The sequence below is a fragment of the Chiloscyllium punctatum genome, chromosome 47 (assembly GCF_047496795.1).
Source record: "Chiloscyllium punctatum isolate Juve2018m chromosome 47, sChiPun1.3, whole genome shotgun sequence".
Classification (NCBI taxonomy): domain Eukaryota; kingdom Metazoa; phylum Chordata; class Chondrichthyes; order Orectolobiformes; family Hemiscylliidae; genus Chiloscyllium; species Chiloscyllium punctatum.
The window spans coordinates 26,277,419-26,294,854 of NC_092785.1; the positions used below are offsets into that span (position 1 = coordinate 26,277,419).

The following is a 17,436-nucleotide window of genomic DNA, read 5'->3' on the forward strand; positions in this document are numbered from 1 at the left end:
CGCAAAGTTCATGAACCATGGATGACAGGAGAAAATGCACACCAAGAGGAAAGGGGAAGTGTATATAAGGTCCAGGCAGCTAAGAACAGAACAGGCCCTGCAGGAATATCAGGAGAGTAGGACCAGTCTTAAACAAGGAATCACGCAGGCTAAAAGGTGTCATGAACTAACTTTAGCGAGCAGAATTAAGAAGAATCACAAGGCTTTTTATTCTTATATAACAAGCAAGAGGATAACTGGAGAGAGGATTGGTTAACTAAAGGATAATGAAGGAAGGCTGTGTGTCGAACCTGAGAAAATGGGCGAGATTCTGAATAATTACTTTGCATCAGTATTCACTGAGGAGAGAGACATGATGAATGTTGAGATTAGAGATTGAAGTTTGAATACTCTAGATCACATTGACATAAGTAGGGAACATATGTAGGGTAGGCTAGAGGTTATTAAGGTGGACAAATCCCCAGGACCAGGTGGGATCTATCCCAGGACCAGATGGGATCTATCCCAGGACCAGGTGGGATCTATCCCAGGACCAGATGGGATCTATCCCAGGACCAGGTGGGATCTATCCCAGGACCAGGTGGGATCTATCCCAGGACCAGGTGGGATCTATCCCAGGTTGCTGAGGGAGGTGAGAGAAGAAATATCTGGGGCCCTGACAGGTATCTTTATGGCATCCTTAAAAACAGGTGAGGGGGCAAAGGACTGGGGGGGGGGGGCGGTTCGCTCAAGTTGTCCCCCTGTACAAAAAGGGTAGTAAGGGATATTCTAGGTATCTAGAGACCAATGAGCCTGACGTCCGTGGTGAGAAAGTTGATGGAGAACATACTGAGGGATAAAATATATTTATATTTGGAAAACAATGGGCTTATAAGTAACCGGCAACATGGTTTTGTGCAGGAGAGATCGTGCCTTACCAACTTTATAGAATTCTATAAGGAAGTGGCCAAGTTGACAGATGAAGGAAGGGCTGTTGATGTCATATACATGGACTTTAATAAGGCGTTTCATAAGGTTCCCTATGGTAAACTAATGGAGAAAGTAAAGTCACATGGTGTGCAGGGTGCTCTGGCTAGGTGGATAAAGAACTGGTTGAGCAACAGGAGACAGAGAGTAGTAATAGAAGTGAGTTTCTTGAAATGGAGAAAGGTGCCCAGTGGTGATCCACAGGGAGCAGTGCTGGGGCCACTCTTGTTTGTGATCTACATAAATGTTCTGGAAGAGGGCACTGTTGGTATCATTAGCACCTTTGCGGATGACACGAAGATTTTTGGAGCAGCAGAAAGCATAGGGAACTGTCAAAGAGCACAGGAGAATATAGATAGACTGGAGAATTGGGCGGAGAATGGCAGATGGAATTCAATCCCGGCCAAATGTGAGGTTTTGCATTTTGGGAAGTCAAAGTCTACTGCGAATTGTACAGTAAACAGAAGAGCCTTGGATACAATTTATGAACAGAGAGATCTGGGAGTTCAGGTCCATTGTACCCTGAAGGTTGCTGCACAGGTGGATAGAGTGGTCAAGAAAACATATAGTACACTTGCCTTCATCGGACGGGGCATTGAGTGTGAGAGCTGGCAAGTCATGTTAAAATTGTACAAGACTTTGTTTTCACCGCATTTAGAATACTGTGTACAGTTCTGGTCGCCACATTACCAAAAGGATGTGGACGCTTTGGAGAGGGTGCAGAGAAGGTCAAAGAGGATGTTGCCTGGTATCGAAGGTGTTGGCGACACAGACAATCAAGGTATTTTTCAATGTAAAATTTCAGTTCCATCACACTGCAATTTTTTTGCTATAAATTCTGTGCCTTACAATTGTGTCCTGGGTATATGGGCCAGTGTTTGGAAGTATGTTTCAGTCTGTGTTTTTGTGTTTTTCTTTCAATCTGGGCATGATTGTTTATCTTACTGTCTGTTTCTGATTCACCCAGCCCAATTTTTCTCAAGACACGTTAATCATCGATGACTGTGTAAGTATGTGTTTCTGCATCCGACTGTGTGCTTTTATGCGTGGACTTTCTTCTCTGTGTGTACGTTGGTATATTGCTTTGACTATGCTTGTTTCTGTGGCTATATATCTGTCTGTGTTTGCATCCGTGTGACCCTGTATATATGCGTTTTTCATTGACTGTATGTGATTGTACGGTCTTGTGCAAACGTATTTTTGGGCGTGGTTATTTTCCAGCTTCTGAGTTGTGCTGTTACTGTGCCTATGTGAGTGTCTCTCTGTGTTTGGTATTCTTAACCCTTGGTATCCCTAACGATTAACTATCTATCTATCTCAGCCTTGAATACACGCAATGACCCAACCTTCTGTGTTAAAGAGTCCCACAGGTTCAACACTTCCATAAAAAAAAACTCTTCATCTCTGTCCTAACTGTGTGTCCCCAGTTCGAAGATTCTACCCTCTGATCCTGGAGTCTTCCACAAAGGGGAAGCAATCGTTCTCCAGTCTGTCCCAGTTATCAACTTGTATAATGATGGACAATATATGTGTAGAGTTCTGAATATAATGATCAGTCAAATAAGTTTCTGTCGCGATTGCTTATTTACTACAAAACAAGACTTAGTTGACAATGGTGTAGAACTGATAACACAATGCGAGATGAATAGTTACTCTTCTGACTATGTACAACACATGTCCATTAATATTGATGGAAGATTAATAATCCAGCCGCTCTCGAGGTTAATTTTGTAAAACAAAAATGGTCATACTTTGTTAGTGCAGTTCCTGATGCATAGGTCAAGTGGCCTAGGCACAGGCTGCCCTTTTCGATTTCATTCCTTTTCTAAGAATTTGTGGAAATTGATATAACTGAGAGACGTCACTTCAGAGGGCAATTCAGAAACAGTCACTTTCCTGTGAGACCTGGTAAGAACGGTTGTGTTCGTTCCCTAAAGAACGTTCATGTACCTGAAGGCTTGCTTTTATCATAGTCAACACTGGTATCTTGGCTATCTGTAAACTTTCTGTTCCAGATTTCAATTAGGTTCGAAATTCATGATGCAGCATACTGAGAATCTGACTCTTCGTCCGAACCCATTGGATGTGGAGCTTTAAGTCAGCTTTCTCCACACACTTGCCTTTAGGTCTGTAACCACAACTCTGTAAATGTGATCGGGTTATATAATTATAGAAATAATCCTTCAGTACAGCTCGTCCAGGATGACCAGGAATCCTCAATGAATCTAATCTAATTTACCAGCTTCTGGGTCTATAAGGTCGCATGGTGGCTCAGTGGTTAGCATTGCTGTCTCACAACGCCATGGTCTCAAGTTGCATTCCAACATCGGGCGACTGACTGTGTGGCGTTTGCACAATCTCTCTGTGTCTGTGTGAGCTTTTTTTTTTCCCCGGGTGCTCCGATTTCCTCCCACAGACCAAAGATGTGCAAATCAGGTGAACTGACCATGCTCAATTGCCCATAGTGCTAGGCGCATTAGTTAGAGGGAAACGGGTCACCCCACAAAATATGTGTGTGCATGTGGGTCTTTGTGTCTGTCTGTGTGTGTGTCTGTCTGTCTGGGTTGGGGGTTGTGAGTGTGAGAGAGTGTGTATGTGTGTGTAGTGAGTGTAGAGTGTCTTAAGTCTGTTTAACGGGTGCATGTGGGAGTGTGTGTCTGGGGTGGGGGGTTGTGTGTGTCTGTGAGAGAGAGAGTATATGTGTGTGCACGAGCGTAGAGTGTTCTAAGTCTCTGAGAGGATGCATGTGTGAGTGTAGGAGTGCGTGTGTCTGTAAGGGTGTGTGTGAGGGTCTGTGTGCGTGTATGTGTATATGTGTGTCCGTGTGTATGCGTGTGTATAGGAGTGTTTGTGTGTGTGTGTGTGTAGGAGTGTCTGTGTGTGTGTAGTGCAATGGTGGTCACCTGTAATGTGACATGAACCCAAGGTCCTGGTTGAGGCCCTCCCTATGGGTACCGAACTTAGCTATCAGCCTCTGCTCGGCCACTTTTCTCTGCTGCCTGTCCCGAAGTCCACCTTGGAGGATGGTCACCCGAAGGTCCAAGGCTGAATGTCCTGGACCACTGAAGTGTTCCCCAACTGGGAGGAACCCTCCTGTCTGTTGATTGTTGTGTGGTGCCCATTCATCTGTTGCTGTAGCCTTTGCTCGGTTTCCCCAATGTACCATGCCTCCGGGCATCCTTGCCTGCAACGTATAAGATAGACAACATTGGCTGAGTCACATGAGCACCTGCCATGTACAAGGTTTGAGGTGTCCCCACGTGTAATGGTGGTATCGATGTCCACACTCTGACATGTCTTGCAGCGCCTACCGTGACAGGGTTGTATGGAGTTGTCCTGAGAGCCGGGCAGCTTGCTACGAATAATGATCTGTTTGAGGTTTGGTGGTTGTTTAAAGGCAAGCAATGGAAGTGTGGGCAAGGTCTTGGCGAGGTGCTTTTCCTCATTGATAATGTGTTGCAGGTCACGAAGAACATGGTGTAGTTTTTCAGCTCCTGGGAAGTCCTGAAAAATCAAGGGGACCCTGTCAGTTGCAGCATGTGTCTGTCTCCTGGGGAGGTCATTACTGTTCCTCGCTGTGGCACGTCAGAACTGACGCATCGATGAGTTGAGCATCATACCCCATTCTTATGATGGCATCCCTGAGTACTTCCAGGTGCCCGTCACGTTCATCCTCATCTGAGCAGATCCGGTGTAAGCGTAGGACTTGTCCAGAGGGGATGGCTGTTTTAATATGTTTTGTGTGGAAGCTGGAGAAGTTTAACATTGTGGGGTTGTCTGTGGGTTTGTGGTGGATTGTGGTACTGAGGTGTCCATCCTTGATGGAGATGCATGTGTCCAAGAATGAGACAGATAGTCGAGAGTAGTCCATGGTGAGTTTGAAGGATCAACAGACAATCAAGGTATTTTTCATTGTATAATTTCAGTTACATCACATTGTAAATGTTTGCTATAAATTCTGTGTTACGATTGAGCCCTCCACTATCACCTGATGAAGGAGCGTCGCTCCGAAAGCTAGTGTGTTTCCAATTCAACCTGTTGGACTCTAACCTGGTGTTGTGTGATTTTTAACTAAGCAAGAAAAACAGTTTATTTCACGGGACGAAATTTGATGTCAAAACCACGCATATGACCCTCCACGGATAGCGGGTTCATATCCAAGACGTCCAAAGTTTGGGTGGGTGAGGCAGTCCTGAAAACTCATAAACGGTCCGGAGCAAAACATACCTGGTCACTCAGAATAGCCCACAAAGCGTGAAGGAACCAATAGGCACTTCCCCCTCAGTCTCGCATCAAAGAGCAGGAATGCTGCTTGATAATCAGGATCAAACTCGTTATTGTAATTATTTTGCTCATTGACAAAAAAATTGGAAAACAGCAACAAGGGGAAACAATGCTGTAACTTCGATCTCCCCAGGGAACTTCCACACAGTATAAGGCAGCGTCTCTGGGAATGTATCAGCTCAGAGTTTCAAACAAGGTGGTTGTCAGCTTCCTGACTGGACAGATCACCTCGCACAGAAAATGCATCGCCCAATTCAACATGTAGAGAAAGTTTTCTACACCATCCTTGCTTTAATTAGCATTCCTGGTATGGCGTTATGACATTTAAAGCCGTTTTAATCGCTGCTGGTGTGCTCTCTGGTTTTACTCTGTACAATAACGTCACAAGCTCACTTAATGCTTAGCCCTTATCCAGATACCGGAATAGTGACAGCAATTCACTCAGCAAGATTCTGGATACAATTCTCCACTGACAGAGACTCCCAACATCGTTGCTGGTGCAGCAGCCCGTTGTCTCAATGTTTTATAATCTGCTCTGGTTTTGTATTTTCAGAAGGTATGAGGACAGATCATGCAAGTTCATTCTGATGAAGGATCACTGGACTCAGAAAAAAAACCATTGGACTCTACATTCTCTCCACAGATACTAATAGACATGCTGAGTAATTCCTATTTTTGTTATATAAATGAGACCTGTTTATTTTGAAAGGTGCGAGCTGTGCAAAGTCTTATAAGATATTAGCAAGAAAAGACAGAGTAGATAAAGATTAGCTATTTCTGCTGGGGGAAGCATCGTCTGAGAATAAGGGTCAGACTGTTCGAGTGAAATGTTAGGAAGCATTCCTAAACATAAAGGGTGGGAGAGGTCTGGAATAGCAGTGGGTTCTAAAGCAGTTGTAAATTTTAAAGCTGAGATAGTTTTATTTTTAAGTTAAATACTTAAGGGGATAATGGCCAAAGTTTGATTTGTAAAACTTACCTAAATAGCATCCCGTCTGGAAATTGTCTCGTCCTCATCATCTGTGGTCGGAATATTCAAACCTTGACAGATTTCCCTCATGATCTATGTCCGTCGACACTTTGTAATGGACAGGTGTGTAGATTTACGGTGCAAATATCATGGCTGTCCTAATGCAGACACGTTATCACGAACGAGACACTGCTCTCACTGCAGTCCTGCAGTTGTGTGAGACGCATGGAGTCGTCCAGTTTGAAATCCTACACAGGCCCTGATGTCCTGTTTCCTGCTCCTGTTGTAGCTTCTATCGGGATTTGATCCAATGCTAGGAGCTGAGGTGATCTGATCCAAGGAAAAAGGGAGAATTTTGCTTAACAACAGTCTCATTTCCAGTCCAATGACCAAGTTGGGAGCAAGGTTTTGAATGGGATTCTGGACCTGCCAGACTTGGAGCTGAGACGTGTACGAATCTATGACACTCATTGCAGACCAAACAGAATCACAAAATTCTTTCTGTTCTCCAAACAAAGGGTGTAAACTGAGTATATGTACAAACTCTGAAGGGATTGTGCTGGAAGATAATCTGAGGTAGGTATAAAAGTATTAAAATTCAAACTCACTCAACTGCTACCACTAAAATAGTGCTCTGGCATTTGCTGCTTAAATCGTATTGTTACTGTCCAGAACAGGCAGCAGGAACTTAAAGGATCAGTAATCTTTTTCCCACTTGTCTTCCACAGCAAACTTGTTGGCGATTCTTGTCCTGTCTCGGGGGAAGTGTGGTGTTTCTTCTTGCACTACTCGCTATCTGGTGGTTATGGCAGCTGCGGATCTGATGATCATTATCATTGATGTCATACTGCGGAAATTTCGGTATTATTATTATCCACGGTGTTTTCTGGACATCACTCCTGTGTGTAGTGTTACTGGAATCCTGTATCGTGCAGCCAGGGACTGCTCTGTTTGGTTCACCGTCACTTTCTCCTTTGACCGATTTGTGACCATTTGTTGTCAGACGCTCAGAACAAGATATTGCACAGAGAAAACTGCAACTTTGGTTCTATCAACGACCTGCACTCTTTTCTGTTTGAAAACTATCCCTTTCTATTTTCAGTATGAGCGTGTGAGGACAATCAACAACGTGCCATTCTACTGTGATATAAAGTCAGGCTACTATACTGAGACTTGGTGGGTGGCATTAGATTGGCTGGATACACTTTTGACACCTTTACTGCCATTTGCTTTAATCCTGATGCTCAATGCTCTGACAGTCAGACACATTTTAGTGACCAGTCGAGTCCGGAAGAGACTGAGGGGTGAGAACAAAGGAAGGAATTCTGCAGATCCAGAGATGGAGAGCAGAAGGAAGTCTGTGATTTTGCTCTTCACTATATCTGGGAGCTTCATCCTCCTGTGGTTAATCTATGTTGTAGAATCCTTATATTTTGTCATACTAGAAATCAATCCTGACGATTACCCACTTTTTCTTTATCGCTTCAGAAAGGTTGGTTATATGCTGCAGAGATTAAGCTGTTGCACAAACACATTTATTTATGCACTAACATTGTCTCAGTTCAGAGCAAAGTTCAGTAACACAGTAAAATACCTGGTGAGAAGAATGCCTTGTGTTATGAATAAATAAAATTCTTCAGTGAAGTCCACACCAAGGTCCTGTTGACTTTGAAATGAATCACTTTTTATTCACTCATGGGATATGAGCATCACTGTTCAGAGTGTGGTGCTGGAAAAGCACAGTTAGTCAGGCAGCGACTGAGGAGCAGGAGAATCATAATTTGAGCACCACACTCTCGACACTGATCTCCAGTATGTGTAGGCCTCCCTTTCTCCAAATGGGCATCATTGGGTGGGTCAGCACTCATTAACCATCATGCCCCTTGAGAAGGTTGTGGTGAGTTGCCTTCTTCGACTGCTGCACTTCGTATTCTGGAGGTAGGCCAAAATGTCCCTTTGCAAAGTAATTCCAGAATTACACTCGAGTGACACTGAAAGAAAGGCAATATGATTCCAAGTCAGGATGGCGATTGTCCGAGAGGGGGTGTTGCAGTGGATGACGTTCCCGTATATCTACTGCCTTTGCCCTTCTAGATGGAAGTGATCATGTGTTTGGAAGTTGCGGTCTGGCTACCTATGGTGAATCTCTGCAGTGGCATCTTGCATTTGGCTCACATTGATGCAACTGTGTGTTGGTGGTGGGAGTAGATGTTTGTCGAAGTGATGCGAATCAAGCAGCTGCAGTGTCCTGGATGGTGTCGAGCGTCTTGAGTGTTATTGGACCTGTGCACATCCAGGCAAGTGTGGAGTCTTCCATCACACTGCTGGCAGAGAAGCCCTACCCTAGTGCAGGGTGAAGTAGAGTCGAGAATTCCCCAATTTAACACAATCCAAGCAAACTGTCCGTGGACATGGAAGGTCCCACTGGCTAATTCTTATCAGTTTGGAACCCTCTGTAGGGGTTATCTTTCAGTATTTAACTTCCCACTCTGCCAAGACTGCTGATAAAATGCAGTCCAAACTGAAATTCCATGCCATTAGGTTATGTGTCACAATAGTACAACCAAGCTTCATTTGGGGAAAGTGATAAAATGCCGTTGTTTGTTGACATTCCAGCAGGAACTGCGCAATGGGTGGGGAAAAAAAAGAATCTACTGCGAGTGCAGTGGTGCGGGATGTCAGACAGAAGGTGGCATTTCAAATATAAGGAGGACAGGCAGGCGGCGAGACAGATTGCCTCTCAGCCTTTGATTCAACACATCTTAATTAGCTTCATCAGATTGTCATCAGGAGAAAGTGATTCCCATTGTAAGGAGAGATGGACATACATGGACACACATATACCTGCATACACACATGTACACAAAGCGTAGAGACTCGTTAAATATGAGCATCAACATTATCACATGAAACACAAGATGGGTAAAGAGAGAAGAGGTTGAGGCCATTTCAATGGCTTCATCCAGAGAACAACAGAGACCCCATTGAACAGAGATACAGATATAGAAATACACGCAAAATCTGATATATACTTAGACATGAACACACAACTGACACAAACACAGAGACATACACAGAGGTGGACACAAGCAAAGAAACAGGCTGTAATACGGACACTAGATTACATTAGCACTATAAGCCCTACAAACATAAATAGATATTGACTCACAGATGTTCAGATAATAACACACTTAGACAGATACACTCAGAAAGAACCGGAGTCAGAAATACACATACACGCAAATATATTGCTAAAACGAAGAGATAGACACACTCATATACAGGAGAAAGTGAGGACTGCAGATGCTGGAGATCAGAGCCGAAAATATGTTGCTGGAAAAGCGCAGCAGGTCAGGCAGCATCCAACGGAGGGAAAAGGAGAGCATTCCTGAAGAAGGGCTTATGCCCGAAACGTCGATTCTCCTGCTCCTTGGATGCTGCCTGACCTGCTGCGCTTTTCCAGCAACACATTTTCAACACTCATATACAGACAGACAAATCAGTCCTTGTTCCTTGTGCAAACCACTTGAATCCTTCGAGAAAGAACACTGTGGCATCACTAATATTCTTTGAAAAGATGAGACACAAGCAGGGAATTAAGAGGATACTTTTCTTTCAATCTTATTACATTAAATAAATTGTCTGTTTTTCAAAATGATTAAAAATGTGTTACAATTTCAGTAGGATAGCCATGTCACAATTACTTATATTCTATTATACAGTAGTCGTTTATATTTTAGTATTCATTCTCACAATAAAGTGTCCTAAGGAATTGTTTAAAAATGTTCTGGTATCCTACATATACTCTTAAAGTGCAGATTTAGGTAACACTAACTGGGGATACTGAAGTTCAGCATCTCAGAACTTATACTGATACCGATAAGCTTAAAAAATAAGTTGCTTCTGTTGTAATAGAATTGCAGATGTAATCTCCCTGAAATAATACTGCTGTTTTGAAAATATCAGTGCGGGATTGGACATTTCATTCAGGATCCAGGTTGTAATGGTGAAGCTGACTGAATTGCTTTGCCTTCCTTATTTTTCTTATTTGTATGTTACTGTGTCTAAGGCATTCATTTCATCAGATCAAATGTGATAATAAAGGTCCTGTGTGCAATTTCAGGAGGGCAAAGCAGGTACTGAAACACCAAATTAGGGACATACTCGTTCTCTCTATTGCCCTCTCGAGATGTTATCCTTCTATAGCAGAAATACCGCGTGCAGTGCTTTCTAAACCTGCTGTGTTTGAGACTTTGTGGTGCAGGTAAACCTAGATTGTGTTTGTACACAGCAACGGGAACTGCATTTCTAAAGAATCCATTGGCAACGAATCAATCCACTCTGAGCTACTTCTCATCTGTGTTTTTCTCCATATAGCCTAAATCCTCTCATTAGGAAATTGGTGTTCATTGTTGAAAACGAAATTTGCAGATGATACTAAAATGGGCTGTAACATATGAGGTATGAAGAAATAACCAATTTACAAATGGATATGGATAGATTAGGTGAAAGCCCAAAAATTTGGCAGATGAAGTTTGAAATGGGGAAATAGAAAGGCAGCTTATTATCAAATTGTGAGAAACCATCGGGCTTTGTCGCAGAGGGATCTGGATGTGTTTGTGCATGAATTGCAGAAAACTGCATTGCAGACAGAGCAGGTATCAAGGAAAGCAAATGAATTTTGACTTTTATTTCGAAAGGAATAGAGTGTAAAGTGGGAAAGTGGTGTTGCAAGTGTACAATGCATTGTTGAGACTATAGCTGGAGTATTGCAACCAATTTTGGTCCCCTTTTTTGAGAAGGGATAAAATTACACCGGAGGCATTTCAGAGAGTGTTCATGAGATAATTCCAAAGATGAAGGACATTGTCTAATTCCTTCAGAAAACAGTTAGACGACTCCAGCGAGGATTCTAAGAATTAACTTGTCCAGATTTCATACAATACTGCATTGGTCAAATCCCAAATCATTAAAACTCTAATCCCCTTGGAAACTCTCTCTCAAACAGACACATCCGTACATGCACAAATAAACATGATCTCTCTCTCTCTCACACACACGTGCATTCATGCGCGCTCTCTCTCTCTTGCACATGCCCAGATATATATACACAGACACACAAGCTGGTAGCAATATTTATCGACTCAACTTTCTGAGAAAATTGGTTTCAATTACCTTTAATAGTAAGCACACTATCTCTAATCCAATTTGGTCCCTTAAGCTTACAGTACTTCCTGAGTCTCTTGCAGATTTATACAGTTCCTTTCTCTCTCTGGCTCTGTCTCTGGTCAGCGAAATTCCGCTATTTCCCTCCCCCAACTCCCCCCTCTCCCGCCCCCATTCTGAGTTAGCTGGTCTCTGCCTCTTCCCATGCTGGTCTCCTTTGGAAGGCCTACAGAAGAATCAATAAATCATCCTACAATTGAACGTGTTTTTATAGCTTTTTGGATGGTGTTCTGAAAATTTCTACACTTTGGCCAATTATGAAAACTGGTTCATAGTTTGAAATATTGTCAACTGTTTGGGTGACCTGCAACTGTTAGTTTCTTCGTGTAGCAGGATCCAGTGACTTTATGTCTGGGCTCTCCTTTGGTGGATAAGTTGTTGGGGGTCTGCCTGACCAGGATAGCTGCTGCCTTTTACGTTGTGCTTATGTCATTAACACCTGCTGCTATATTTGCATCATGTCTGGTGTGACTTCAGAGTTTCACTTGGCTAATGCACATGGCATCCATTATTGTTTAGCTACGTTTGCTAAAGCCATAATGTGCAGACATCAAACCGACCACCGCACGTCTGATGAGTAATATCATGGAATCATACAAATGAATCACGTCATCTCTAAAGTTTGGAAGTGAGCCAAACCGCCCTTCAAGTCCGCAATGAGCCTTCGAAGAGACCCTCACCAAGAGCCAACACTCGACACCATCTATATATACCTGCATTTCCCATGGTTAATCCACCTACCCTGCACATCGCTAGACACTATGGGCAATTGAGTATGGCCAATCCAAACTACTGGATCTTCGGAAGACATTAGCATGACAAAAGGCAGAAATCTGCTTCCCATTGCGGAAAGAGACAGGAAGAGAGAAAGAGAGCAGCTGCACAAATCTACTAAAATATTGCACCTGGAAGGCTGATGCTAGCACTGAACAATCACTGATATTAGTTCTTGTCATCCTTATTCCTAACATTACAAAGTGTCAGGCAGTTTTCTTCAACGTCTGAGGAATGAGTCAAGCTCTAAAAAGAGGAAAATAATCCTGTGGAGGCAAACGTTTCCATTTCAGTCTTGGAAACACTTTGAAATCACGTTATGATCAGCCCCCACTTCATGTTGCTCCATCAGACTGCACAGTTTCTGCCATTTCTTGCCAGAAACAGGCACAAAAATAAACACACTGTCAGCTCCTTGTGTTGTTGAATTTTCTGTTTTCTAAATTGTTCTTTATCACCTTGCTCCGTATGCAATACCACGGCCGAGAAGGAATAAATGGTCAGTTAATTTTTATAATCGAAGTCATTATAATCGAGGGCTGAAGGGCCTGTATTGCACTGTAATTAACACTCAAACCTACCTTTCATTGTATTTCATAATTTAAATCCCAGGGAACAGATTTATATCTTTTTCCAGCTCACAAAGCTCTTCACAGGTCTCTTCCCCCCAAAGGTCATAAGAAACAGGAACAGAAAGAGGCCACTCAGCCCCTCAGAATTGTCCTGCCATTTAATAGGATCATTCCAGATCCTAAGCTGCTCCGCAGTTCCGTCAGATGATGCTGGTTACAGGCCTCAAGTCACGAATCCTGCCACTACCTATATCCCATCATTCACAGACCAAACCAATGTCCATGCAGCCCATGGTATGTCCAAATATTGACAATGCTTCACCAATCGGGGAATCAGAAAATCATATATTCAGAAGAAGTCTTTCGGTTACCAAAAATAATTTATCACCCACATGCGTTCCAATTTCCCACACAAGGCCCAGAGCCTCAACATCTATTAAGGATGCACAACTTTCCCTGACCTCATTCCTCCTTCTGCCCTGACCCTGCTCCACACTGATAACAAAAACATGGTTTGAGCCTATTTAAATTCAGGCCTTTCGAACATCTCCCCACACTATTAGCCTCGGCCCTGACCATCATTGTCTAATGAGCACGTGTCTTGTGGCTCAGAGGACGCACGGTTCAGATTTTCACAAAGTCCCATTGACTGAACACGGGAGATCTGTCTCAGATTGGTGCACCAACATTCAGCCAGCTGCTCATCGCAGGGAACCATCACACTTCAGGCTGCTTCTCTCTACCTTTTCTTCCCAGTCACCCTCTGCCTCTGTGTCTCCATCATTCGCTGGTCTCTCTGTACCTCTGTGTTTCAGTGTCGTCCATATCTTCACCTCATTCCTTTCCATGCCTTATCTTTCTGCTCCTCTCTGCATCAGTCTCTCTCCCTCTCTCTCTCTCCCTCTCTCTCTCTCACACACACACACTCACACACACACACACACACACAATCTCACACACACACACAATGACACACACACACACACATACACACACACACAATCACACACACACACAGTGGTCATTATGGTCTTATCATTAATTTCTTTGAATGGAGGCATTGTTGATGGTATCCTCCATAATACTGGAGATGGAGGTCATATTGTCCCAATGAGCTCATTTTCAGGAGATGATACCTTTGCAAGGACATCAACAGTGTTTTGGCATTGTCTGCAAGTTGAATTTGCTGATAACTTTCACAACGTTTACAGCATTGTCAAGTTAATACACTGACAGGAGATTATATAATCTGTATCATTGTCCATTTTCATAACAGCCTCTGTTACAGAAAGCAGCGGTCAAAACATTGAATATTTCCAAAAAGGCATTAGATATAGTTCTTAGTGCTAAAGGGATTTAGGTAAATGGTGAGGGGGGGGGGGGATAAGCGGGAACAAGAAATTGATTTATATCATCAGCAGTGATCATGTTGACTATTGGAGAAGGCTCAGAGGGTCGATGATCGATTCCTGCTCCTAGTTCCATGTTTGGATCTTTTAAAAATAAGTTGTTTGGCCTCTACTCCTGCTGGTTAAAACAAAAATCGGATTTAAACAGTTGTGTATGAAAACACTCCGTCATCAAATGGGAAGATGTTCCACAAGGAACTTAATAAGCTTAACAAGATTTAAATTGATCAGGAGTGAAAAAGTCAACACGTGGAGTGTCTCTAACTGCAAGACTGCTTTAAGTGGTTTCCTTCTGAGAATTTTATTTAAGAATGAGCCCTCTTTGTTTTGTTTTAGTTTCGTACAATGAGTGGCATTGACCACACATGGGTAGATCGAGTTGATGTCCAGATCACTTCTGATTGAACTGGAATGTACTGGCTAACATCACTGCAGCGTGTGGACATGGAGGGTTGGACTGTACTTATACACAGATGACTGCATCGGTTCAAAACGGAGACCACCTTCTGAAAACCAATTAGGGCCAGTTCAGCAACGTGCTTTAGAAAGTAACACCAAAGTCCGGGGATTAATCCCAACTGGAACAATTGGAAATCCTCCACTACAAACCAATCGGCTTCCACAGTTACCTTGACTATCCTCAAACCGTATTTCCTGTACATAAGCTATTTCCTTGTCCTGGATTCTCAGTCTCCATTGTGAGCTATTCTCATGCTGCCAGTTTTGACAGAAACACTTCCAAACTGTTAATTTTCTTCCTCAAGCGAGGATTCACCAACTGTATATTTGACGGGTCAGAGCCAATTCTCACATTTCAGCCTTCACGTTCTCACGTCCAGCCCACAACAGTAATCAGGTCCCCCTTCTCCTCACCTATCATCCCACCAGTACCCAAATCCAAAGGATCCTGAGCTTTCCTTTCGGCCACCTCGAGTGGAATGCTACCACCAAACTCATATTCCCCTCCCCTCCCCTGTCAACATGCCACAAGGACCGTTTCCATCAGGACAGACTGGTCTTCTCCTCATTTACTCCCAAATTGCACTTCACTCAATCTAGTCATATGCATTTGCTGCTCAAAGTGTGGTCTCCTTTGCAGTGTAGAAAAAAAGCACACACTGGTTGACCTCTTTGCAGGATACCTACACCCTTTAAAAAAAGGACCCTGAGCTTCCAGTTGCCTGCCACGTCAGCACACCACCCTATTCCCTGGCCAACGGCTGCAAGCTGGAAGAACAACACCAAATTTTTGACTTGCAAAATCTACATCCTTCTGGACACAATATCGAATTCAACCATGTCAATGTTTGAGAGACCTTCTCTCACGTCCTTGCCCTAACTCCCACGCACTAGGCCTTAGCTAGCAGCCATTCATTCTCCTAGGCTGACTGTCTTGCCAACTGTTCTTCTGTCTCTTTGGGCTCTACCTCCACCTATCATTTACTCCTTACTCCCTATCCCAATTATGTTTCCTGCGTAAAACAACCTTTCTCCCCACTACCATCAGTTTTGCCGAGAGCTCACTGAACCCAAAATGTTAATCGTGCTTTCTCTCCGCAGATGACGTCAGACATGATGACATTTTACAGGAACTTCGACTGACTTTTGTTTCTGGGCTCCCTCCACGTTTCCTTAATATACATGAGCATTCCTCCAACGTTGGGAATTGCCCCAGAAACATGTGCAAGAAAAACAAAAACAAAACAAAGTTCCGTAGCTTTTTGTGGTGAATGACAAATTCCCTCAATCTACGCACAGTTTTTTTCTGGCACAAAGTGGGAGGAGATGGAGAATAAAGAACTTACCTCGACGCCAACGGTCTTTTCGCAGCAGAGAGCAGCAGGAGCTGGGCGGAAGTTCAGACGGAGCGCAAAGCCGGTCGGGAAGGTAAGTGATTGTTATTAGAGTGGGTGTGTTCTAAACCCCAGGTCCTACAAAGTAGGGTCTCCCTCCTCCTCTAACCTTAATTAAGAGTCCACAGACTTGCCATAGGAAGAGGGTCTAAGGAAGTTTAGATCGAAGAGTGAGGCTTCAGCTCAGGAATCTTGATAAGGAGGTTGAGTGAAGTGATTACGCCACAGTTGAAGAGGGTGAAGACATGACTGCCCAGCTGGTTCAGTGTGCTGCGTGCTTGATGTGGGAGGTCAACGACTCTGGTGTGTCTGGCTCGGAAATGTGTGGAAAGTGTGCGCACATTCAGCAATTGACCGAGCATATTGCAGCACTGACGAAAGAACTCGAAGACCTTAGGCTCATCCGAGAGAACGAGATCTTTCTGGACAGGACCTTCAGCGAGGTTATTACACCAATCATGCCAGAAGAGAGCAGAAGAGTGCGGACGATGAGGAAGGCAGAGAGGAGACAGGTGCAAGAGACGCCGGGAGAAGTACCTGTCAGGAACAAGTTGAAGCTTTTGGAAACAGTAGAGTCTGATGACACTGCCAGTTCGCAAGGCGGCCATGTTTGTCAATCAAAAGTTGCCGCAGAGGCAGAGTGGAAGAGACGGACATCACACAGAGCCGTGGTAATAGGGGACTCCATCGTGAGAGGAACTGACCGGGGTTTTTGTGGCAGCAGACGGGATTTAAGGATGGTGTGTTGCCTTCCTGGTGCTAGAGTGAAAGACATCGCGGACAGAGTGCAGGACATCCTCAAGGACGAGGGTGAAGAGCCCGAGGTGGTGGTACACGTCGGCACAAATGATGTCGGGAAGAAGAGGAGGAACATACTACAGCGAGACTTCGGAGAACTAGGAAGAAGGCTGAAAAGCAGGACGTCCAAGGTGGTTATCTCCAGTTTGCTTCCAGTTCCTCGGGCTAGTGTGGCCAGAAACCGGGAGATAATGGACTTGAACGTGTGGTTGGGGAACTGGTGCAGGAAGCAAGGATTTAAATTCTTGGATCACTGGGGTATATTTTATGGTAACCATAAATTCTACAAGAGAGACGGCTTGCACCTTAATAGATCAGGGATCAGCATTCTGGCAGGCAGGTTTTCTGCTGCAACACCGCTACATTTAAACTAAGTAGCGGGGGGGAGGGGACAAGCTGGATGTTTAAAAAGGAAATTGAAGGGGTAGTTAGAACAAGAGAAGCCAAGAAAGACAACTGTATCAAGGAGGCAGAAAACTGGAAAAGGCATCATGCTGTAAAGTTGAGTGAAATAAGGGTTGAGGGGAAGGGTGAGAGCAGTAACAAATTAAAAATTCTATATATGAATGCACGAAGCATTAGAC

The 17,436-nt window shown here is 43.8% G+C and overlaps 1 protein-coding gene across 1 annotated transcript in view; it reads right to left on the bottom strand.

Annotated features, from left to right (window-relative positions):
• LOC140468458 (uncharacterized) overlaps window positions 1-17,436 on the bottom strand; it is a 1,057,462-nt gene that overhangs the window by 424,342 nt on the left and 615,684 nt on the right. The window lies entirely within an intron of this gene.